The sequence below is a fragment of the Archocentrus centrarchus genome, unplaced genomic scaffold, assembly GCF_007364275.1.
Source record: "Archocentrus centrarchus isolate MPI-CPG fArcCen1 unplaced genomic scaffold, fArcCen1 scaffold_38_ctg1, whole genome shotgun sequence".
NCBI lineage: Eukaryota > Metazoa > Chordata > Actinopteri > Cichliformes > Cichlidae > Archocentrus > Archocentrus centrarchus.
Genome location: NW_022060265.1, coordinates 1,757,899 through 1,783,589, shown reverse-complemented (window position 1 = coordinate 1,783,589; position 25,691 = coordinate 1,757,899). Strand labels below are relative to the sequence as shown.

Here is a 25,691-nt window from a genome sequence, read left to right as displayed (position 1 = left end):
AATATATGATGGGAAACACAAGAATTACATGTATTACCTTATAGTAGAAAAACCAAAATAAGTCAATGTCATTGACAGTGTTTACAGTGCAGTGCAAAGCAATAACAAGGAAGAAGCGAGCAAGTATGGCTTTTTGTAGAACAATAACTGCTGTTTCTGTACGGAGGCGAACGTGGATTTGGAGGTGGAACCAGCTGTGTTGGGAAACGACTGGCTTCACTGAAAGACTGTTCATGGATTTGGATTTGACTCTCCATTACAAAAGGCCTGTATAATAATAATAAGATGTAATCTATTAACTCATGATCCTGCGTACAGGACTGTGAAAAAGTATTTGCCCCCTTCCTGATTTCTTTTCGTTTTCTGCCTATTTGCCCCGCTGAAATGTTTCAGATCATCAAACCAATTTCAATATTAGACAAAGACAACCCAAGTATATACAAAATGATGATTTCATTTATTTAGGTCAGTGTTAGCAGCGTTCCAAGGTAAAAACCAGTGCCAACCATAAAGAACACAAAGGCTCATTTCACATTTTCCAAAAAACATCTCAATGATCCCGAAGAGTTTGGGCAATATTCTGTGGACCAAGAAGACAAAACTTCTACTTTCTGGAAGGTCTGCTGTAAAACTAACAGCATTTCATTACAAGAACACCAGTCAAACTGCTAGTGTGATGGTCTGGAGCTGCTTTACTGCTTCGTTACTTGCCATAACTGATGGAACCACGAATACGGCTCTCTACCAGAAAATACTGAAGTAGAATGACCATCAGTTTGTGCCCTGAGGCTCAAGCACACTTGGGCTTGAGCCAAGCAAGTCCACCTGTGAATGGCTAAAAAACCAAACAAAATGAAGGTTTTGAAGTGGCCGAGCCAAAGTCCAGACTTAAATCAGACTGAGATCCTTAAAACAAGCTTAAAACGCTCCCCTGCCCCTGTTTTACAATAACCTCAGCTTTCAATATGTAGCAGCTGTTTTATATTATTATATAACAACAGTTTAGAGGGAATGAAAAAACACAAATACAAAAACCAGACTTTGATTTTTCAGGATTTGTATTAAGTGGAAACAGAAATTCAACATGAAGACAATATAAGACAAGAGAAACATTTGAAAAGTTTGATTTTTGTCACTTCTATATTACAAATGTTCAGGTGTTTTGGGGTCTGTGTGGTAACGAGTAAAGCAGTTCCTGTCCCTGACACCAGGGCTTCTTTTTGGGATAAACCATGGTGGCCGGGGGACCACATCAGCTCTGCTTCAGTTTTCCAGTGACAGCTGTGCCCCAGCAGCCCTGTCCTCGGTCACCCACTCTGACCCCAGGTGGGACTCCTCTCCAGTGCAAAGGATGCTGATGCCTGTTCAGTAGAAACCATCCTAAAAGATAGACTTGTATTAGTCTTGAAAAGAAGTAAGTAAAGTAAGTAAAGGTAAGGCAGGTAAATTGAGATAATAATAATAATAATAGAATAGAATAGAATAGAATAGAATAGAATAGAATGCCTTTATTGTCATTATACAGGATGTACAATGAGATTGGAGGGCCACTCCTGTTCAGTGCCATGTAACAGAAAATCAAACTCTCTAAAATAAAAATATTATAAAAATATTATAATCTCGTATGATCAATATAATCAAGAGATATACAGAAATAAACAATGTGTAAAATATACAAAAAATAGAATGTATAAAAATATATACATGCATTGGTGCATCTGTACATTGTAAGAAAAGTAAATATGTGTATACATATAATAATGAAGATGATGAATATTGCACTTGGTGAATGAATATTGCACTAGTGAATGAATACTGGATATTACACAATATAGGAATGTCAGATATTGTTCAGTATGAATAATATAATATTGCACAGTTACAGTGGGTGAGTGTGTGAGTTCAGGGTGGTGATTGCTCTGGCGAAGAAACTGTTCTTGAGTCTGTTTGTTCTGGCTTAATAATAATAATAATAATAATAATAATAATAACCTTGCATACTTAGAGGATAAAAGCTATAAAAATGTAGAATAACAGATAGGTGAACTGGGTAAGTGGAAAACAATTCATTGAAAGTCCTTTTGAGAAGCAAAACTAATAAAGTAATGTTACAGTTAAAAACACAGTTCACACAAAGCTGAAACGAAGCTTTATCATGTTCATACTTTCATAAAGTTCATTACTTACTCTTGTTTAGATGGAGCTGCTTCAGAAGAACTTGGTCATTCATCCAGACACGTTCCTCCTCCACAAAACTTCATGAAGGTTTTCTGTCTTTGACTTTTTCTTGATATATTTTCTCTCAATCTACAGTAAAAAATATTTTGAAATGTTTCTGCGTCCCCACACCCCCTTTCTCTGCCACGTTTGTGCATCAGTTCTTACCTGTGATTGGTCTGTTGTTGTACTTGTATTCCTATGATGGACCATGAATTACTGTAAAGTCCCATAAAGCTCACCTTCTCATCATTCACGAACCCTTTGAATGCCCCCCCAAATGGTTGTCAGGGTAATGTGAAGCGTACATGGTTAATCTGGGAGGAGCACATTGTTATGTTGTGTTCAGACAGCAGTGCAAATGCTTTGTGCTACCATAATACACTGATTATCCGCATAAACCCCCCCCCCCCCCCCCCCCCCCCCCCCTTTATTTTTCTCTCAAGCAACAAACTGTAATGGAGTTACAGTCTTTTAAAGAGCACTTGTGAAATGGTGCATAAATTTAAGCATGGGCACAAATTATATAATTGTATAATTGACTGTTTTTGACTACTTCTGCTTTTACCTCATATTTCACCTTAAAACCGGTTTACCTCGCCTTGTTTGGTAGCATTTTTTTCCCAGCACAACCTCACATGTGTGACTGCACAGTGGTTTTTTTTCATTCTGATGTACTGTGTCAACACATTGGACCTAAAATCCCCAAAAACCTTAAAATCCAATTAAAAAAAAAATCTTTTTTTACTGTGAAAACCACAAACATGCTTAATGAACAATTTTAATGGCTTAAAATACAAAAACTTCCAAAGACTTATGTAGAAATTTAGCAAAAAACAAAGCTATATACAACTATTTAGATTAAAATGCAGGCATTGCCTCGGTCTTTGTTTTGTACGACTTACAAAACAATCAGGTGTCACAATGAGATGCCACACAAATTATTAACCACACCACAAGACAGAGGGGCCCGTCACAGGGTGTGTCACACCCCGTGAGACAGTGTTTACATTTTAGTTTGGCAGCTTTTTGGCAGCACCTGCCTTTACCATGACTACACAACACGCTAAACACACCACACTACACACTAACTACACACTAACTACACACTCCAAACACACTCGATGCCACAAATCTCACAAATTTCAAAACTTGCTATAACTTTCACCTGTGGCTCTGCAACCAAATACCAAGCGCTGCCATATTTTTTATCTCATTTTATTTTATTTTTTGATTGGTTGATGTGGGGCACTTTTCCACCAATAGGAAATGGGATGTCATGTTTTCACTGGAGTCCCAAAGCCTTAGAAATGGCTCATAGATGTGTCTTTGTTTCTCATCTGTTCTTGAGTTTCTTTAGCTCGTGGCATGATGTATTGCTTTTTATGATCTTTTAGCCTGTTTCACTTTGTCAGACAGGCTCTATTTATGTGCTTTCTTCATTTAACAGGTCTGGCAGTAATCATGCTTGGCTGTGGCTGGTGAAATTGAACTTTCACAACCTTTTCAAAAGATGCAATTTTTTTTTTCCCACACAGGGTCAGGAAGGTTTGAATTGACTTTTGCCCTTAGTAAATGAAATCATTAAAAAAAACTTTAAAAACTGCATTTTGTATTTACATGGGCTATTTTTGACATTAAAATGTGTTTGATGATCTGAAACATTTGAATACGACAAAAAAATAAAAAAATCAGTGTGGTTGAGAGTACGGCTGCAGTGGAAAGGTGGGGCATCAGGTGAGGTTGGTGAGTCAGCTGACTGAGCTCAGTGAGTTTTCTTTCCACAGTAGGGGCTGGTGAGGAGAGAGGAAAGGATGTGGAGTGCAAGCAGGAGGAAAAATAAAGTATCATCATCATCATCATCATCATTAAATCCAGTTCCATAGAAAGACCATAAGGTGTAAATACTTGTTCACAGCACTGTACCTCCCTATGTGTACAAGCAGGTGATTCCTTATGTGAAACTGGTTTGTGTCCATGTACACAAAGTGAAGAGTTTCCACTTTTATTGTAGGAACATTTGGAGACAGGAAAGATTGGTAATGGTATCAGTCTTTTCACTGCTTACAATGATCACAGTTTAAGTGCCTTGTTAGACACGTGATTTTTAAAAGTTAAACCACTTGGTGATATCCATCCATCCATCCATCCATCCATCCATCCATCCATCCATCCATTCATAGATCCATCCATTCTCTTCCGCTTATCCGGGGCCAGGTCGCGGGGGCAGGTGCCTAAGCAGAGAAGCCCTCCCTCTCCCCAGTTACCTCCTCCAGCTCATCCGGAGGGACCCCAAGGTGTTCCCAGGCCAGCCGAGAGATTATATCTCTCGGCTGGCCTGGGTCTACCTCGGGGCCTCCTCCCAGTCCTAATCAGATGCCCGAGCCACCTCAACTGGTTCCTTTTGATGTGGAGTAGCAGCGGCTCTACTCTGAGCCCCTCCCAGATGGCCGCCCTCCTTAACTTATCTCTAAGGGAGAGGCCAGCTGAGAGATATAATCTCTCGGTTGGCCTGGGTCTACCTCGGGGCCTCCTCCCAGTGGGACATGCCCGGAACACCTCACCCAAAGGGCGTCCAGGAGGCATCCTAATCAGATGCCCGAGCCACCTCAACTGGTTCCTTTCGATGTGGAGGAGCAGCGGCTCTACTCCTCACCTTATCTCTAAGGGAGAGGCCAGCCACCCTTCGAAGGAACCTCATTTCTGCCGCTTGTATTCGCGATCTTATTCTTTTGGTCACTACCCAAAGCTCGTGACCATAGGTGAGGGTAGGAACGTAGATCGACCGGTAAATCGAGACCTTCACTTTTACACTAAGCTCCCTCTTCACCGTGACAGACCGGAGCAGCGTCCGCATCACTGCAGAAGCAGCCCCGATCCGTCTGTCGATCTCCCGCTCGGGCGAGAGGCGGAGTCAGAGAGACACTCAGAGGTTGTTGGATAAAACCTGCCAGGTTAGGGTCACAGAGTCTGTTACCATGGTAACTGACTCAGAGTTGGAGTTAGCTCTCTTCCTGGAACAGTTAGGGCCTTGTTATTGGTGACCTCGAGTTTTGTAAATAGTTTTGTATTTTAACATTTACGACTTTATATATTGAGCAGCGCAGCAGTCAGGTAGGAGTGAGAAGCCATTTTTGTTGACACCAGTTTTCTCATTTGCTGGCTAGGAGCTTAGGTTAGATATTTGTCTTTTATTTTGGTTAGGTAAAGACAGAGAACAGCAGAACCTTTTGTTTGTTGTTTTGGCATTGCTCACGTCCAAAGTAAATAAACTGCTGCTTCACATCTTCAGCTATCCCAGTGCTTCTCAATTATTTTCTGTTATGCACCCCCTAGGAAGAAGAAAACCTTTTGCGCTCCCCCCACTCTCTGCCGTGACTATAAATAGTCATGGTGGAGCCTGCTGTACGCTGTGAGTAGGCAACAGAAACATACACCATAGAGATATTACTTACTGTGCACACTCTGACAATGAGAGCACCACTGCCACCTACTGTAGTGGATGTGCAATTAAACGTAATTCTTGTACGGCAAAAAAAAAAAGCATGTTCCCCGGGGTCAGACGTGCCCCCCCCCAGTAGCGCACCGCGGCCCCCCGCAGTGGGGCGCGCCCCACTTTTTGAGAAGCACTGAGCTATCCTGTGTTGCTGTCCTGTTCTTGAGTGTGGTTGGTTCTTTTGTCCAGGTACCCCTAGACCAGGGATGTAACAGGCCATGTTTAACCATGCATTCATAAAGTGCTTATTTTATATACTTTAACCACTTTATCTACCTTTCATCCTCAGCCGATTTAGAATCACCTATTAACCTAACATTGAACCATGAAACCCACAGGAAGCCCATGCAGGCACATGCAGAACAAGCCAGCTCCACACAGAAAGGCCCCAGCTGGGTTCAGAGACGGACATTTTGGCTGTGAGGTGACCATGCTAAGCACTACATTCTATAATCATTTGACACAGAGCACTTAGTTGTGATGTGGTGAATCAGATGAAGGAGGAGGTTAAAAGAGATAGAATATTACAAAAGGGAAGCAAAATAGAATGAAGAGCGGAGAGCAGGGGATAACAGGAAAGAGAGATGAGTGAAAGCAATGATCAGTTTGCTGGGTTTTTTCTTTTTTGGTTAAGAAGTGAATTAAGAGAGCTTGATCAGGCTTCATCAATAATTAAACAGTTAATTAAAAACACTGTGCTTCAATGAACAATGAAGAAAACCTAATAGGGATTAAAGAGCCACACTGAAAACAGCAATCAGGAGGTTGTTGAATTTGCATATATGACCTTCATATACATAACATAATTCTTCAAGAACGTTCAGTCTTTTAGACTGAACCATGTTGGAATGAAAAAAATGAGTTAACTTTTGTCCTGAAGGGTGTTCTGAAGGGAAATGACTGCACTGTCCTCCATGTTATCTCTTTGGAAACTTTACTGCAGTTCTGGAGTTCTGCATTTTGAAGGCAAATAAACCTTTAAAACTGAAATACCAGTGAAAAAGAGTGTAGACCAGGGGTCAACTACTACATTTGTCCAGTTTTTCTCAGCAGACACTGTGAGGGCCAGATGCTCTCGTTAAGTAAACTAAAATTAATATTCTATCCAAAGTAATCTCTTATCATTTGATAAATCAATTTTCCTTTCAAATATATACTATTTTTAGTGATGTGATGTGCAAGTCTTGCACTTACATGTTCTTCTCTGTTATGTTTATGTGCGCAGTTGTTCTTGTTATAGATATGATGGGTACAGGAAACAAAATGCTACATGAGAGCAACAAGTTTATCTATCCACAATCTACTTCTGTTCTTGTTGTTTTTTAAGTGAATATAGGAACACATGAAGAGTTCATACTGTGTGACCACATGTGGGCGCCCCACCCACATGTGGGTACATACCGAGCCACCTACCCCTCCCACGAGCAGACCGTGTGAGAGACCCTCACAGCACAGGAGACGGGAGCCCCGTGCAGGCCGGGGAGTGTGTTCAACAGTAACGATCCTTCCACAGGTTCGCCAACAGAAATCTCATTATGACTTCTACTTCTGTTAGTTTGACAAATCTGATATTTTTTCTACATAAAACCAGGTCAGACTCACCGTCAGTTCTGTTTACAATCTGATCACTACCAACAAAAGTTGGCTCCTCAGTGCAGCACAGTGCTCAAAATACTTGAAGTCACATGGTCCGGTCTTGCATTCTGATTGGTTCTAGGTACATGGAGGCTTTTGTGGACAATGGGAAGTTGTGTTTGGGGTTTTTTGATAGACTAGCCAGAGACGGGTATTTAATGGGTTATGATGTGACATGATTGATTGGTGTATAGTAAGTGTGTAAAGAATTTTGGAAATATCATCATCTCATTTTTGATGGAGGTGACATTTTTGCATCTGAACTCCTCTCTAGGCTAGTCTTGATTTCAGTAACATTCGGGGGGCCGGATGGAAAGCTCTGGCAGGTTGGATGTGGCCCGCAGGCCACCAGCTGACATTCACTGGTGTAGACCCTTAATAGTACATGTGAATTTTTAATTGAGTAGTGTTTTTTGTCAGTAATAGGCTGGTTATCAAGAATTGGGAAAGACATGTTGCTCGATAAGGCTGCAGTTAGTTAACAAGAACCATTTTCAAATGATCAATAATAATCAAACATAATTTGAGTTAAGACTTTTGGAATGATTTATTTTTCTCTGTAAGCTAACTGACTTTTTCTCAGTTATGAGAGCTGATTCTCTGAGAACAATTTAAGACGTGTCTCCCTGAAAATGTTGGCGTGTATCTAAAGTGGACTCATTGTCAAAAACTGCTCGCGCATGAGTTTGTATTGAGATGTTGCACCCTGTTATCCTCCGTGCGCCGTGAATGTGCTCCATTGCCTAACCTGCGAAAAGTCTGAAAGTCTCCTCTAAACATCATGGACTAATCCTATTCCTGTTTCTGGTCACGAATGGACATCTCATCACTAGTTATCCCTCACTTCAGTGTAAAGAGCAAAATCAGAACTCTAAGAAACCGAAAAGTATTGGTTTTGTTCAGTCTGCGCCTGCTCCTACTCTGCCTCCGGACAGTGGTGAACTAAAACAGGATGAGGTGGATGAAAGCTACCGGCACTTCATTTCAAAGGGGTTTGTCTCACTGACAGGGAAGGAGGAGGATCGGGTGCCGGTTCTAATCTTGTGCAATACTGGGGCTACGAAGTCTCATTTTGCAAAGTGTGTTCCCTTTTTCCAATGCCTCTTTTTGTGGAGCCAACGCTCTTGTGTGGGGAGTGAAAATGAGCACATTAAGGGCCCCGCTGCACAAAGTTTTCCTGCAGTCATCTCTTGTTTTGGGCCTGATAAAAGTTGGGGTGCGTGCATGTTTGCTGGTGCGGGGCGTTGCTCTGGTACTCAGGAATGATCTAGCAGGTCAGAAGGTCTTCATGCCTGATCATGCTGCTGTCAGTCTGCCCTCTGTGATCCTTGCTTGTGTTGTCACTCACACACCAAAAGGTAAATATGGTGATGTTGATCTATCTGACTATTCTATACTCCGAAGATGGCCCAGAGTATAAGGAGCCACCTGCGGAAAAGACAGAAAAAAGTGTTTCTGATGGAGCCGACCTGTCTTTTAAGGTAAATAAGTCGATTTTGTACGTGCACAACAGACCGATTCAATCTTAGCTAAGTGTCTATCAGTTGCGTAGCCCAAGGGTAATCCATCCATCCATCCATCCATCCGTCCGTCCATCCAAGGGTCCCCGTGTTGACAGCATTGAAAATGGTGTGTTAATCCGTAATTGGCACCCTCCCTTATTCACTGATCTTGGTTGGAATGCATTTCAACAGGTAACTGTTCTGCAAAAGTTCAGACCCCAGGTACTCAGTCTTGCCCATGAAAGGTTTTCTGGACATTGCATTGATTGTGTAGGTCCACTTCCCAAAACCAAGTTAGGACATCAGTACATTTTAACTTTGATGTGCGCTGCCACACGCTTCCCAGAAGTGTCCCAGTTACGCATCCTCAAAGTCAAAGCTGGTGTCAAAGCACTCTTGAGTTTTTTCAGTTTTTGGTTTACCAAAATCAGTTCAGACAGACCAAGGTTCCAACTTTATGTCCAAAATGTTCACTCAGGTCCTACAATCACTGTCCATTAAATGTCAAAAATCCAGTGCATATCATCCTGAATCACAGGGCGCACTCGAGCATTTTCACCAAACGCTGAGATCCATAATGAGGAAATTTTGTCTCAAGTCAGGAAAAGAGTGGGATGAGGGGTTGCCGTTGGTTGGTGTTTGGACACACAGTGCATGGTCCTCTGCATTTGCTTAGAGAGAGGTGGCTTTCTGACACAGTTCCTGCCAAACAGAACGTGACAGATTATGTGAGCTCTTTTATGGAGCGCTTGCATCGAGCATGCGAAATTGCGCGCAGTGCTCTTTCTGCATCTCAGGGAAAAATAAGAAAGGGATTTGATAAAAAAGCCCTTACAGAGACATTTTCAAGTTGGTGTTCAAACTTTGACTCTCCGACCCATTCCTGGATCTTCTCTCCAGGCTAAGTTCTGTGGGCACTGTTTCTCTTTACGCTGTTAAAGAGAAACAGCGAAACAGATTATGTTGTAGGTACCTCAGATCGCAGGAGAAAATCTCGTGTATGCCACAGTAGTTTAATGAAGCTTTATTATTTTACTTGCGATGCAGGCGAAAATGCCTCTTCATCCCCCGCTGCACCATCAGCCATGTCTGTTGCTGCACCAGCACCTCCATCTCAGAGTAAAGCAGAAAACGACGGCTTACGTTTTGCTTGTGTTGAGCCTTGTTCCCAACTTCAAAATTCAGAATTATTAAAAGATCTTAAATCCCATCTGAATGAGTCTGCCCACCATGATGTGTGACACTTGATTAGAAGTAACCTTTCTCTGTTTGCTGACACTCCATCTTGCACTAATATCCTGGAACACAACATCGATGTAGGTAATCACCCACTAATTAAACAGCATGCTTACCAGGTGAACCCTACCAAACATGCACTGTTACAGCAAGAGTTCGCTTACCTGTGGGAAACAGTTTAGCTGTACCCAGTTCCAGATCATTTCTTGCTCTGTGATGCCGTTTGGTCTCTGGAATGCCCCTGCCACATTCCAACACCTCGTGCATGTTGTCCTAGTCGGTGTTAAAAACTGTGAAGTGTGCCTCGACATTGTAACATATTCAAGCACCTAGTCCGAACACACTGAAACCCTCCAACACAAGAAGGGAGCATTCCTATCCTTAAACTTTGCCAAAAGTGACTTTGGTAGAGCCACAGTGACTTATCTTGGGAAGCAGATAGAACAAGGTCAGGTGTGCGCCTCATGGCCAAGATTCAGGCTATTGTAGACTTCCAGGTTCCTCGCACTAGATGTGAGCTTCGTCAGTTTCTCAGAATGGCTGGCTACTATCGTGGTTTCTGCAAAAAATTTTGCAGATGTTGTTGCACCTCTCACCAGTCTGACCAGCGTGTCAAAGCCATTTGTTTGGTCACCCGTGTGTGAACATGCCTTCCAGTTTGCCAAAGCTCTCCTCTGCAGCGCACCTTTCCTGGCTGTTCCTAACGTCATCTGTCCCTCTAAACTTGAGGTGGGTGCCAGTGTGGGTGCTGTACTGCTACAGGAGGACAAGCATGATGTAGATCATCCCATTGGCTACTTTTCAAAAAAGTTCACTCATCATCTTAAGTGCAGCACTATTGAAACAGAAGCTCTCTCCCTGCTGTTTGTGCTGCAGCACTTTGAAATATACATTGGTTGTAGTTTGTCACCTGTACTTTGCACACAGATCATAACCTCCTTGTGTTTCTGGCCAGAATGAAAAACTCCAACCAAAGGCTCATGAGATGGTTGCTTCTCATGCAGGACCTTAACTTAGAAATACACCGCAGGAAGGGCATGGAAAATGTCACGACAGGTGCGCTCTCTCGTGGTTTTTCCTCGTGGATGTTTGGTATTGGGAAGGGGGCTGTTACAGCCGTATGTTGTCCCAGGCCAGTGATTTTGCATGCCAGCCGTCTTCTTTGGGAACAGTTGATTTTGATTTTTATTGTGAGCCTATGCTTTCAGTTTCCTCTCTTTTTTTGTAATTCATTATATGTGGAAGGTGATAATACAACTCGCCTTAATTTAACTTGCAAACTGTGCTTGCGTTTCTGGTTTTGGGGACTGGGGACTGGGGCAAGGACACCCTTCCAAACCTTTCATTGTGGCCTTCACCCCTAGACTGGGGCATAACAATATGCAATAATTCTGCAATGATTAAATATGAATTTGGTTTTTATTTTGTTCTTGTTTTGTTTTGTTTTTTCCACTTTGATGCTGCTACTGTAATTGCCTTACAGGAGTTTCAGTATTACTATTTTAGTATTTATTCTGTTTTAAGGTCTGGATCCTTTATTCTATGTATTATTCTATTGTTTTTATTCAGGTATTTATTCTATTGTTTCACACTGAGTGCTTCTCATCAGTGCATGAGGCATTACTGAAACAAATTCCTATCGATAATGTCGACATGGGAATAAAATATAGAACCTTGATTTTGTGTGACAAATATGCAACAACAACAAAAAATCTGGAATGGGGAAAACACTCTTTCACAGCACTGTATAACTTTTACTAACAAGTCAGTAACATGACTGAGTATAAAAACAGCATCGTAAAGAGGTAATGTTTCTCAAAAGTCAAGATCAACAGCGGTTCACCATCCATCCATCCATCCATCCATCCATCCACTTCCGCTTACCCTTGTCAGGGTCGCTAATTAATTATTAATTAACCTAACCCCACTAACTGCATGTCTCAGTGATAACCACTCTGCAGCAGACGCTCAGCAATCTGCAAAGCACTATGCCTACAAAGTGTGGGGTTATTTCAAATCTCCCAACTTAAAATTGGATGAGAGGTGAAAAGTCTTAATGAACCAAAAAGAAGTCCAGCTGCCTTCTTTTCAAGAACTCAAGACAACCATGACCTGGAATACTGAGAGCCTATATGGTCACTGTATATGGTCGCTCAAGCAGGCAGTGCTTATCAGATGTGTTAGCTCATTTGATCTGTTCAGGCTGCCCACTGGTTGCCTCTCTGTCACCTTAAACTCAACGATTTTCTTCATTCCACTCCACACATCCCTTGTGCTGTTCTCCTGGAAATTATGCATCCATCTTCAAATCCACATCCAGTCCTGGCTGGTAAGATGGTGTAAGATTTTGTGATGCAGCCACACTGGTCATGTCCTTTATGTACGGTTCACAAAATAACATTGTATAAGAATGTATAACAATGACAGGTACTGTATGTTCACTGGGCTGCAGCACCAAAAACAGAATACGTGAGTACTTTAGTTGTTGTTCTGTTTTAATCAACCAAGCCAAGGGAGGAAACCATGGACATATTGCAGCCTCTACTTGAACAAAGAGATGGCTTTTAAATGATTGCATGGACATGGGAATGAACTCTCTCTAAAGCTTATTAAAGAGAGGCCATTTCCTCTTTGGCTGATTTAAGTGGACCTTATAAACACCCTCCCTGTCTGGCCCAGTGAGGTTTAAAATTTCTAAAAGCTGCCTGTGGATCCAAACTTAAGAGCCTGGATCTATACAGATAAATGAAGCCATCACCTCCTCCTTCCCTTTCTCCCTAACACTTCATCTCACTTGCCCTTCCCTTCATATAATAATTGACACCAACTCATTCATTTAATTTCACTCCAAGTGAAATGTCAATAGACAATGCAATGGAAATATCATGGCATGCTGTTTCTGTCGGAATCAGACTCAGGCTGATATTGAGAAGTTAAGAGTCCAATAAAGTGTAATTTAATTAAAAAAAAAGTTTGCTATTGAGCAGCTGACTTTCATATCTAGTGGTCTAAGTTCATACAGATGAACCAGAACTCAAATAAAAGTCAGCTCTAGAGCAACTTCAGTAACGTATCAAAAGTAGCTCGAACAACCTAATATGAAAAATGTATTTTAACATGATGATCTTATAAATATAAGAACAGCAGAGTTCTCCTTTTTTTCTTTTGTTGAAAACAGTAAGTTATATTATTGTTCTAGTTGTAAGTCTGTAGCCTGATGCTTTCTGTCCATCTGTCCCAGCTGGTCTGATAATGTAACAAACTGTCAAACTTACCATGCTCTGATATAATCCACCCATTTCAGTTTCTTCATTGTTTATAATTCAACCATCACTCCTTTACATACCTCCATTCCATCTTCCCAGTTCCCTCTTTTGCTCTACATTTTGTTGCATTCCTCTTCCTCTTTTCTTCTCTCATTCCTTCCTGTTCATCCACAGGTTCACAAGCACAAATCTGCAGAGATAATCTCTTGCTTTCCATTTCCTACCTTTTCCTTCCTCCCAGCTAATCCCTCTCTCTGCTCAGATTAAAAAAAGAGAGAAAGGGATGAGAAAAAGAAAGACAGTTGCAAGTATGGCAATCTTGTGAGAGAAAAACACTGACAAACAAATAGCAAGATGATGCTATGCAGATTAGCAAAGAGAAAGACAAATAGTAACAATAGTTAAGAGAGAGATATTTGTGTGTATTTATGTGTGCGTGTGTGCGTGCGTGTGCGTGCGTGTGTGTGTGTGTGTGTGTGTGGTGGGGGATTACAGAAGTAACATTAATCTCTGTATGTTTGGTGTCCACTTCAAGGTCAGACGAACACAGATGGACACATCGCAGAGTATCACTTATTTTGGCTGCTGTGCACAAGATGGCCACAAACCAGTTGTATCAAATCAATCAATCAATCAATGTAAAGTTTATATTTAGATCTTGTGATGTTGTACATGAAATTGGATTTAGAATGAATTTCTAAGTTGAAACATGTAAGTTTAGGAACCCCCCCCCCCCCCAAAAAAAAAAATACAAAACAAATAACTAATCATAGCAAACTCTGCTAATTTAGTTAACTAAAGCATTTTAATACCACAAGTTACTGTAAATTCAATTAGCAGTGTCCATCATCAGCAAAGAAAACATCATCAGTGCTCACTAATGGGAAATTAAGATTCTTAATTGTTTCTGCATTTGTATTAGATGCAGTGGAAATAGACATTGCATTTGAAAAGGGTCTGATGAACCCCATGTGGTATATGTGTAGCCACTTTTGGGCCAAATTAAGTTATATTAAATAAAATAATTTGGCCTAAAGAAAATTGGCATTGCAATATCTGTAATTTATTGGCCAAGTAATTTCATATTTGGAGATATGTTAAAGGTACCAAAACAAAAGTTACATTATTTTAAAGCAAACAAAAGCATTTGCTTGTATATAAATTATACTGGTGTCCATCTGCTTTTATGTACATTTTCAATTTCAGTAATTTTAGGGACTTGAGTATATCTTTGTTTTATTTTGACCACATCAAAATTTATAAAACATATCAAAATTCTCAAGGTAAAAGTGGATCTATTTAAGGTTGCCTGTGGAACACAGAATTAGGACTGACTGTTGTTCAGATTAGCCGATTTTTAACATTCACAATAAAACAAATCTTGACTGTGTAGAGATAGCCCTAAACAATTAGAAAGGGACAGTAACGATAACCAACTGCTCTGAGAAAGTGAACTCAGTATGCTGAAAGGCACTGCTTCCCACAAGCATCTGTTTAGCACTATTAGCTGAAATCTGAGATGGCTGGTGGATACAGTACCTAACACCAGTTGGAGCAGTTGGAGTGAGGGATGGAGGGTGGATTGAAGGTTTAGTGTAGGCAGGGAGAGAGGAAAGGTCAGTGTTAACAATGAGTCCATTGATTCCAATTTCCCAGCCTGAGTCCTTCAGTCCCTTCGTACAACCCCCCATTTTCCATCTCTTCTTTCCTGCTATTTTCTCATCTTTGTCTTTGTGTCACGCTCTCCTTTTAAAGTCTTCAGCAGTTCCATAGATTTCAGAGGATACCTGACAGATCTCTAGTCATTTTAAGGTAAAATTTCTCCTACTGTTTTTCACCTGTTCTCATCCCACCTCCTTCCTGTTTATGTAGCAGCTTTCAGCTAGCCACAGCACGAAGGGCCAACTGTCCCATGCCTTTTGCTTTTCTATGTAAGTGTGTCAAGACATGAATGTTGCTGTGATGCATGTTTGCTGTGATGAATAGGAAGAAAGGGAGGAATGGGGTGTTGTTTTGGTATCTTTGTCTGTTACTTATTTGTTTGTAAACAACATTACAGCAAAATTAGGTAAAACAAAAAACAAAACAAAACTTTCTTTTTTTTTAAATCCCTAAATTTAATGTTGGATTAATCAGATATTCAGTACAGAATTGTGGAGGGCCAAGAACCAGTGCCAAACCAAACACCATCTGGATCCAATCCAGATTCTGGATTTGCAGGCTACTTGAATTTAGCATAATAAACTCTATTTAAGGCATATTTTTCAGCCATATTTCAGCTGAAAAAGACACACCATGTATCATTTGATCGGGATATGATCCCGATAAGCAAATATATGACACAACTCTTTTTCAATCCAATCACTCAATTCCCCTATTATTGCCCACCCAGCAAATACATTTTTTTTTCTTATTATAAGAGATTGAGCTTTTACAAAAAATTTAAATGACAATAAAATAAAAGATATTTTAGTTAAACTTTTTAAACCTTTTAAAATTATGGGCATGGACAATAGGACTCATTTGTTGTCTGGGTAATTGAGTGTTTGGAGAGCGACATGTTTTTAAGACATTCATTTCTTGACCAAACAAGTTTGAAGCTGTTGAAAATAAATGAAAGGTCATAACCGTAACAAATTTATTGTATACTATCAGATTAAAAAGAAATTTACATTCCTGCAGCACCCAGAAACATCACTGAAATAAGCACCAGGTTCATATAAATAGGATAATTGTAAACGACTCTAGGTGGGTTCTCATTTTTTAAGATTTTTTTATTTATCTCACTCACCTACAGGTGTTCCTGCAGAGGCAGATGTAGCAGACTGGCATCTGCTAGGCCTAAATTAATCAAACTGCAGTCACTGAACTCTCTACCGTGTTTGGACCATTGGTGCCTTTTTGAACATTTTAGTGGAATTATCTGACAGACATTACAGCTTGCTGTGTGGTGCAGATCACCCAAGAGGTTTGAGCATATGTTGATAAGTGAAATTCTAGGATTTTATTTAGATGTCTTTGCTTTGGACCCATTTGCCCTGTTGGGAAAGCTTGCTAACCAAGTTAGCTAGCATTAGCTGAAAACTTAGCAGCCCAGCTTCTCATCCAATAAATAAATAAATGCAATATGGTGGTGGCCAAAATGCTGATCTTGAGACTTCAAATTGCAGAGTCCAAAAACAATTACATCCATTGCTTAAATTTATACTATTCCCCAAATTAATGAGTGATATGCCTCTAGAAAGACCTATAGAAATGTATTTTTCCCCCAGTCACCCTGGACATGTGATTGGCTGACATGGTTTAGGTGTTGATATTTGACAGCACTGATCACCACCAGCTTGGTTGACTGACTGTGATAAAATCAGAATGCCTGCACTTTTTAGCCTGCTATTAAAAGACAAACTAGTTTAAGAGTTGGTAATTAGAAGCAAAGAGAGAGTCAGTGAAAAATGGAAAGGACAATTTCATGGCAGCTTTATATTTTCTTGAGTTTCAGGCCAAAAATAAACTTGAACAATATTATCTATTTACTGTTTGAAATCCCCATTAATTTTCTGTAAGGTAGATCAGACAGATCAGCCTGCATGTGAATATTCTATTATTAACATAAAGCACATCCCTTCCAGGCTCAGATGGACAATTTGCATATGTGTCAGAATCCCCAGAGATATGTGATATTAAGGTAGTCATTGATATAACATATCTACAGAGAAACATTAACTGACAATTATTGCATGGTGTTTGCCTCACAATATAAAGCGCCTTGAGTCGACTAGTTGTTGTAATTTGGCGCTATATAAACAAAACTGAATTGAATTGAACTGAACTTCTAACAGTAAGTCTGAATAAAGAGTTATCTTTTATAAGATATCTTTGCTTTTACAGGAGTTCATGGACTCAATCTACCTTGAGCATTAACACTTTAAGTATCAATAGCTTATTATAGATTATTTGAGGAAACTGTGAACTCAGAACCTTAGTAAATTTCCAGATTTTGAAATTCTTTAGACTTTCTGGCCTCTACTCTGAATTGGAATGATGACTCCTCATTCAGTGATGTTTCACTGATTTTATATGAAGAAGATATAAATGGAATGCATTGTGAGCAGGTCAGTGACTTCTGACTAGAGGTGTGGTAAAGCTTCTAAGATGAGTTTTGTTCATGTCCTTTTAAGGATTTATTAAGATAATTACAGAGAATAAGTAGTAATGAGGGGGCTTGATAAGCAGTATAGAAAAAAAGGATTCTCTCCACTGTAAATCACCACCTTTTCATGGTGGAGAGGATTGTGTGCCCCAATAATCCCAGGGTATATGTTGTCCAAGGGCTTTTGCCCCCTGGTAGGGTCTCCCACAGCAAATTGGTCCTGGGTGAGGGGCCAGATGATGGGTGATTCAAACAAACCTTAAGACAGAACAATCAAGAGAACAAGCTCTTGTCAAGATGACAATACTCCCAATTCTGGACTATGGCGACATCATCTACAAAATGGCATCAAGCACTGCGCTCAAAAAACTGGACACTCTTCATCACTCAGCCATCCGCTTTGCCACTAACGCGGCTTTCCACACCCATCATTGTGACCTCTACAAACTGGTGGGCTGGCCCTACCTTCATACCCAGCGGCTCCATCACTGGTTTCACTTCATCTATAAGACGATCCTGGGCAAGACACCACCTTATCTGTCATCTCTTCTTCATGTAGCTCGCAATAAATATCGAACAAGGTCAAGTGAATACATTAAGCTCACCATTCCCAATACCTCTACTGTTTTTGGCTGCAACTCCTATCACTTTGCAGCAGCAAATGACTGGAATACTTTACAAAGCTCCCTCAAACTTGCAACTTTAGCATCTCCTACAACTTTCAACCATAAAACTCAACAGATTATAGTTGACTGTTGCTCATGCTGACCACCCCAGGTCACACTAATTTACATACCCACACACACTTTCTCCTATATATACTAATACATGCGTACAATCACACAAACATGTTAATGTCAACTCTCTCCCTTTTCGCTAACTCATGTACTCTTCTTCTCATTCCTGGTTTTATCCAGTTGTCACCATTCACATGCATACCCCATGTTAAATCTCTGATTTATTGATTTATTGATTGCTTTTGGTATGTTTGTATGTTTATATGTTTATATTTATGTGTATTTATGTGTAGTGGACCTGATTCGATTGGGGCCTCTTGGCCAGGTCATGTTTGTAAATGAGAAATAGTTCTCAAACATTTTTACCTGGTAAAATAAAGGTTTAAAATAAAAAGATAGGGTTAGCAGGGCCTCACCCTGGAGCCAGGCCTGGGGAGGGTGCTTGATGGAGAGCATCTGGTGGCTGGGCCTTAACCCATGGGGTCAGGCAGGCCCTGCCCTCCTGTAGGCCCACCACTCGCAGGAAGTATCGTAGGGGTCAGGTGCATTGTGTGTTAGGCAGCGGCCAAGGGAATCCTCGGCTATTGAGGCTGGCTATTCAGACATGGAACATCACCTCACTGGTGGGGAAGGAGCCTGAGCCACTGCATGAGGTTGAGAGGTACCGGCTTGATGTAGTCTGGCTCACCTCAACGTTATGCCCTGGGGACTTCCACTCTGGTATTGCCCTCGGTGAGAGGCAGTGGGCTGGGGTGAGTATCCTTGTATCCCCTAGGCTTGGTTCCTGTACATCGGAGTTTTCTCTGGTGGACAAGACAGTGGCATTCCTGTGACTTTGGGCCAGGGAATGTGTCCTGACTGTTGTTTGTGTGTATGTGGTGAATGACAGTTTAGTGTACCAGCTGTCTTACAGTCGCTGGACGGGGTTCTTGAGGGTGCTCCACCTGTTTACTCTGTCATCCTACTGGGAGACTTCAATACTCATGAGACCAGCGCCATTGTGACCTGGATGGCATGATCAAGAAAATAGCCTGCCTGATCTGAACCCAAGTGGTCTACTGTATAACTTCTGTACAAACCACAGTTTACAGTTTCCATAACAAACACCATATTTGAACATAATGATGTCCATGAATGCACATGGCACAGGACATCCTAGATAGCAGGTTCATCATCGATTTTGTAATCCTATCATCAGATCTGCAGCCGTATGTTCTGGACACTCGAGTAAAGAGAGGAGCTGAGCTGTCAACTCATCACCACCTGGCAGTGAGTTGGATCATTTGGCAAGAGCTATCTGGCACTGGGAATGCCTGGCAGAGGCCCCAGCCCGCAAAATCTTCAACTCCCACCTCTGGCAGAACTTCATTCCAAGGGAGGCTGAGGACACTGAATCCTAATGGACCACGTTAAGGCCGTTTCACACCGGATGCGTTGCATAAAAACGACACGAAATTCTGATTCTTTCGGATGCAAACTTGTCGTGTAACCTAGACATACACCAGACGCGTTGCATTTTTGCAAATAAATCGTCCACATAAAATGCACTGTGAAAGAAATGAAGTTGTCATCAAACGATGATGTAATGATGTGATGTTTCTAAACAAGAGAAGGAAGAAACTAATTCTGGGTTCATTTAACTCATAAGAAAGCAGCAGCAGGGAGAGTTTTATGGTTTGATCCCCGAGTTGAAGCTGCATCACGGCCGCTTTCATGCATATTTCAGGATGTCAGTGGGCATTTTGAGCTTTTGTTGGCAGTTAGGATAACATGTGAGGAGGCAGAGAATAATTTCAGAGAGCCGACTGACCCGGACCAGCCTGTAGCTGTGTGTCTGAGGTAAGATAGTTTGAGTTTATTGTTCCCACATCACTGTATATTCAGTACATCGGTGCAGGTTTTGAGCTATGACCTCACATGTTGCTAAAAGCAGCGCTCTGATTGGTCAGACCTGTTTGTTCACTTGCAAAAGTCAGAAAAATCGAACTTGATCCAAAAAATAAATGCCAATCATTCGTCCCGTGAAATGATTGGTGGGATTGGTCAGTGTGAACGGCTGCATTAAGAACAGGCGAGTCCAAAAAATATTTTTAAGGCATGAAACATTCACACAGAATTTACATGTCTGGTGTGTAAAGGCCTTTAGACACCTCCATTGTTGAGGTTGTTGTGCAGAGCTTCAGATGCAAGGTGCCTGTTGTGGTGGTAATCCCCTCTGTGGTGAACATTGGAGGTATAGGGAGCCTATAAGCTGAAGAAGGAGTCAAATTGGACTTGGTAAGCCTTTGGGACTTTGGATGGAGCTGACAGACCAGTAATGCTGCTCGGACGGTGGCTGAAGCAAAAACTTTGGTGGAGATTGGTGACGCCATGAAAAAAGACTTCTGGATCACCTTGACGTGATTCTGGCAAACCATCAGGCAACTCAGGAGGGAAAAGCGGTGCTCTACTCACACGGTGTATAGCGTGTTTCGGGCACTGCTGACTTATATAGGGAATATAGTCAGGTGGTAGAAGAAATACTTCAAGGACCTCCATAATCCCACTGAAGTCTGGGGACAAGGGGCAGGGGGCTCGCCCATCACTGGGGGTCAAGTCACTGAGTTAGTTAAACAGCTCCTTGGTGGCAGGTGCCCTGGTCTGGATGAGGCTCGCCCTGAGTTCCTGAAGGCTATGGACAACTATAGGGGATCACACTCTTCAGCCTCCCCGGGAGGCCTATGCCAGGGTGCTGGAAAGGAGAATTCTGTCATCCTGGTTGCGGAACGCTGGACCATCCTGCTCAAGTGAACTTTGCAGCTTCACACATAGACAAGCCAAATGCCCTCTGGAAAAAAAACCCTTTAATGATCAGACAAGATAAAGACTGAGCTATCTGGCCACAATTACAAGAGCTATGGCTGGAGGAGTAAAGGTGAGACTTTCAAAGCTACGAATGCTGTACCAACTGTCAAGCACCGGTTAGCTTCAATCTCCAGGGCTGTTTTGCTGCTAATGGTACTGGTACACTGCACAAAGTGGATGGAGTAATGAAGAAAGAGGCCTACCTCTAAATTCTTCAAATTCACCTCAAATTAACAGCTAGATGGTTGAAACCTGGTGACAAACAGGACAATGATCCCAAACAGACATTAAAACTGTTTTTTTTTTTGGCATGGATAATGTAGGATGACATTAAGCTTCTGTAAAGGGCCTACAAAACCCCTGACTTCACCCTCTATGTTCATTTTTGACCACGTGTAGGGTAGAGAAAGTTCAAAATGAATTCAATATTGTTATTTTTGAACTATTAAAGATACATGCTGCACAATTATTCCACTCCGCATAAAGACCAGCTCAAATAAATCAATGAAAGCCCAAATTATCATAACATTCATGCCCATGATGAGTGTATGTAAACTTTTGACTACATTCAGCTTATCACAGCAGCATTTATCTTACTGTGTATGTACTGCTTTATGCTATATCAAGTTCAACTTCAGTTTTATTGTCAATGCAATAAAATGAATTACAGTTCCTAGAGGATCACAGAGCAACATAGCATGGGCATTTAATGTACATAAAATAGAGTCTTAAGGAAAGGAAAGAGTTCTACTCACATTTTTACCAGATACTAGGCTTTAATAAAAATGGACTCCCATCTGACATCTCAGTTAACACACAAGACAGCACTGATACGCAAAACTAAAGGACCAAAGTGTTGTGGATAATACAAACTCTATTTCGCTTTCCAGAAACTTTGCTTGACATTTAGATCATGAGACACTCGTGAAGTGGCTTTAAGACAATACACACACACACACACACACACACACACACACACACACACACACACACACACACACACACACACACACACACACACACACACACACACACACACACACGTGATTTAAAGAATATTTAGTGGATATTATATTTTCTCCAACTAAAAGGACATTAAGTCAATCTGATGCAGAGACAACAATCTCTTTAATACATCCCCCCCAAAAACCTACTACAGTCTACAGGCTTTTTTTTTTTTTTTGTTTGTTTGTTTATTTTATTTATTTTGTTCTTCATGTGTGAGATACTGAATTGGTCTCTTAGTGCTTTGAAAATGCAAGTGATACAGCTGAGATGTAGACACAGATGACGCACCAGAGCTGCTGCTATTGCTGTTCTGCTAACATGTTGCTCATTTGATGCTTTGTCATCATATTATGTGATGACAAATCATCACATAGAAGTACATGTTAAAAGACAAAATAAGAACAAGATAGAGCTTGTCATTTTACATGTTCAGTAAGTGTGTTCACGATAGATCTGAGAGTTTATTTGAAGAGGGGTAGCATTTTATGGTGAAAATACAAGAAGCTTGTATTAAATGTGACAGCCCCCCATCCTAGGCGGATGTCATTTACAGTAGGAGGTGCTGGGGATAATGGACGGTTTTCTATTTGAATAGTTAAAGTTTTCTTTTTTTTTCTCAGATATGAGGAAAAGCAGTGTAATTCTTGACCCTGCAGACCATCCAAATAATGCACAGCTACAGGCCAGATTTACTAAATGGGGCAAAACAGGATGTAAGTGCAATCCCCAAATAGTGCTGATGAGTGTGGTTATTTTTTATATGAGGTTTACTAAAGTTGCGCTGTTTTCTAAACACAGGAGCAGTCAGTTCAGTTCAATATGACATGCCTAATCTGCCAAGAGTCACGCAATTTAGCCGACGGTTGCAAACTAAGAGATGATATTCAGCTATGGATAATTAATAACAGGACAGACACAGGTTGTTAATCATGATCAGAAAAGCATATAAATATAAGTCATACACTCACTTTTTTTTTTACCACAATGCCGACAAATAAGGAGAGGCAGCGAAAAGAAAATTTTTCTTCATGTGAATTAGAGGTCCTAGTTCACCAATGGAACACATGGTATGCTCCAAATTTGGAACATTCAGTCTGAGAAGATTTGGTAGCCTATTATAGAAAGGGTGTATGCATTGGGTTGGAAAAATCGCTCTATTGAAGAAATTTTACAAAGGCAGCATGATCTAAGGCAACACAGAAAATATATATATAAGATATATAATGTACTTAAATATAGTTTCCATGGTCGAGTCAATGCTCCAAGATCACATTATGTTCTTTTCAACTTCAGACTTGAACAGGGGAAACTTCGACTGCTGCAAAGATTCCAACAGAGGTGTGCTGGAAGTCCAGTGTGAATTTTACAAATCAGCAAACCTACCCACCATCACTGATACTGATATGGAATTAGTCAAAGCCCAACAAATGCAGACACTGGCATTACAAGAAAGCTCGCCAAACTTTGTGAGCCAAGCTCTTGTGATGGCGACACAAGAGCTGACAGCACCGATATCTGGTTTGGCAAAGTCTGTGGATATTTTTGGATACTTTACTACTCAACAGTCTACAAATAAGAGGGTGTTGCACATCCTTGGAAATAAAACTGGGACTATGAGTTCCAGCTCCGTTCACCCTGGACAACAAAAATTGCGAGGCACAAAACAGAAGTGTGCTGGAGGCCAGGGATTTCAACATATTAAAACCCCATGTTAACTATTTAAGTATCAGATGATCAGATGATAAAGCAGCCAGCACAGGGACCCTTGAGACAACTACCAGATCTTTACATTAAATGTAGGCCTATGGTGGCAGTCTAGCAGACAGAGTTGTTATAATGACATTGACAGGCTCACCACAATGTTAGTTTGTGTGTCTCCATTTCCCTTGCTTTCGGGTTTTAAAAATGGCAAGTTTGATTCACGAGAATGAGTCATTCTGATGACTCAGCTAGTGATGACAGTACCTGCTCTTAGAAACATGGTGTCTAACCAGATACTTACTCTGGATGGCATTACTTTGGCCTCCAGTAACACTGTGAGAAATCTTGGAGTCATTTTTGACCAGGATATGTCCTTCAATGCACATATTAAACAAATATGTAGGACCGCTTTTTTGCATTTGTGCAATATTTCTAAAATTAGAAACATGCTTTCTCAGAGTGATGCTGAAAAGCTAATTCATGCATTTATTACTTCTAGGGTGGACTATTGTAATTCATTATTATCAGGCTGTCCTAAAAGCTCCCTGAAAAGCCTTCAGCTGATCCAAAATGCTGCAGCTAGAGTACTGACAGGGACTAGAAAGAGAGAGCAGATTTCTCCCATATTGGCTTCTCTTCATTGGCTCCCTGTTAAATCTAGAATAGAATTTAAAATTCTTCTCCTCACATACAAGGTCTTGAATAATCAGGCCCCATCTTATCTCAAAGACCTCATAGTACCATATCACCCCAGCAGAGCACTTCTCTCTCAGACTGCTGGCTTACTTGTGGTTCCTCGGATACTTAAGAGTAGAATGGGAGGCAGAGCCTTCAGCTTTCAGGCGCCTCTTCTGTGGAACCAGCTTCCAGCTTGGATTCAGGAGACAGACACCCTCTCTATTTTTAAGATTAGGCTTAAAACTTTCCTTTATGATCAAGCTTATAGTTAGGGCTGGATCAGGTGACCCTGAACCATCCCTTAGTTATGCTGCTATAGGCCTAAGCTGCTGGGGGGTTCCCATAATGCACTGTTTCTTCTCATTCACCTTATTTACTTTGTTTATACTCCACTCTGCATTTAATCATTAATTGATATTAATCTCTGGCTCTCTTCCACAGCATGTCTTTCTCTCCTCTCAGCCCAACCGGTCGCGGCAGATGACCCCCCCTCCCTGAGCCTGGTTCTGCTGGAGGTTTCTTCCTGTTAAAAGGGAGTTTTTCCTTTCCACTGTCACCAAGTGCTGCTCATAGGGGGTCGTTTTGACTGTTGGGTTTTCTCTGTATTATTGTAGGGTCTTTACCCACAATACAAAGCGCCTTGAGGCGACAGTTTGTTGTGATTTGGCGCTATATAAATAAAATTGAATTGAATTGAATTGAATTAATCAGTGGCATGCTGATATTCAACGTCACATTTTCGGATAGGCTCAAATTGCTTGGAACCCCAGCTGAGTGGGTACTAAAAAAAGTACCTGGTACTAGGACCTAATGGAAAACCCTACAAACTGTGCTGAGTCGAGTCGTGCTGAGTAGATACTAGTGGAAATGCAGCATAAGCCATGCAACATTATATTGACATTGCATTCTGTAGCATTCTTGCATTAAGACAACTTAGATCCCTTCAAGGGATAAAATGAACTGTAAATGCCTGATTGAAAAAAGTTTATTTCTATGCAGGAGGCATAGACTGGCGGTGTTAACAGTACCACCACAGTTTTTCTGTCGGTGATCTATTTCTCTTATATTGTCAAAGTGCATGCAGCTGAATTTGTGCAGGTCCACCACTAAAACGTGCTAGAGCAAAGCTCATGAGCTCCAGGTGAAAACCATGTATGCTGTCCATGGTTCTGAAATAATAACAATTTAATTTGTCTGTAATAAATCTTTATTAAGGAATCA

At 41.0% G+C, this 25,691-nt stretch overlaps 1 protein-coding gene across 1 annotated transcript in view; it reads right to left on the bottom strand.

The window, feature by feature from the left end:
* Positions 1-13,449, bottom strand: part of tenm3 (teneurin transmembrane protein 3) — a 280,572-nt gene extending 267,123 nt beyond the window's left edge. Inside the window, exon 1 of the mRNA XM_030724603.1 lies at positions 13,433-13,449. The gene's annotated coding sequence lies outside the window, so the exon portion shown is untranslated. The remainder of the gene's footprint in view (positions 1-13,432) is intronic.
* Between the last annotated feature and the right edge of the window lie 12,242 nt (positions 13,450-25,691).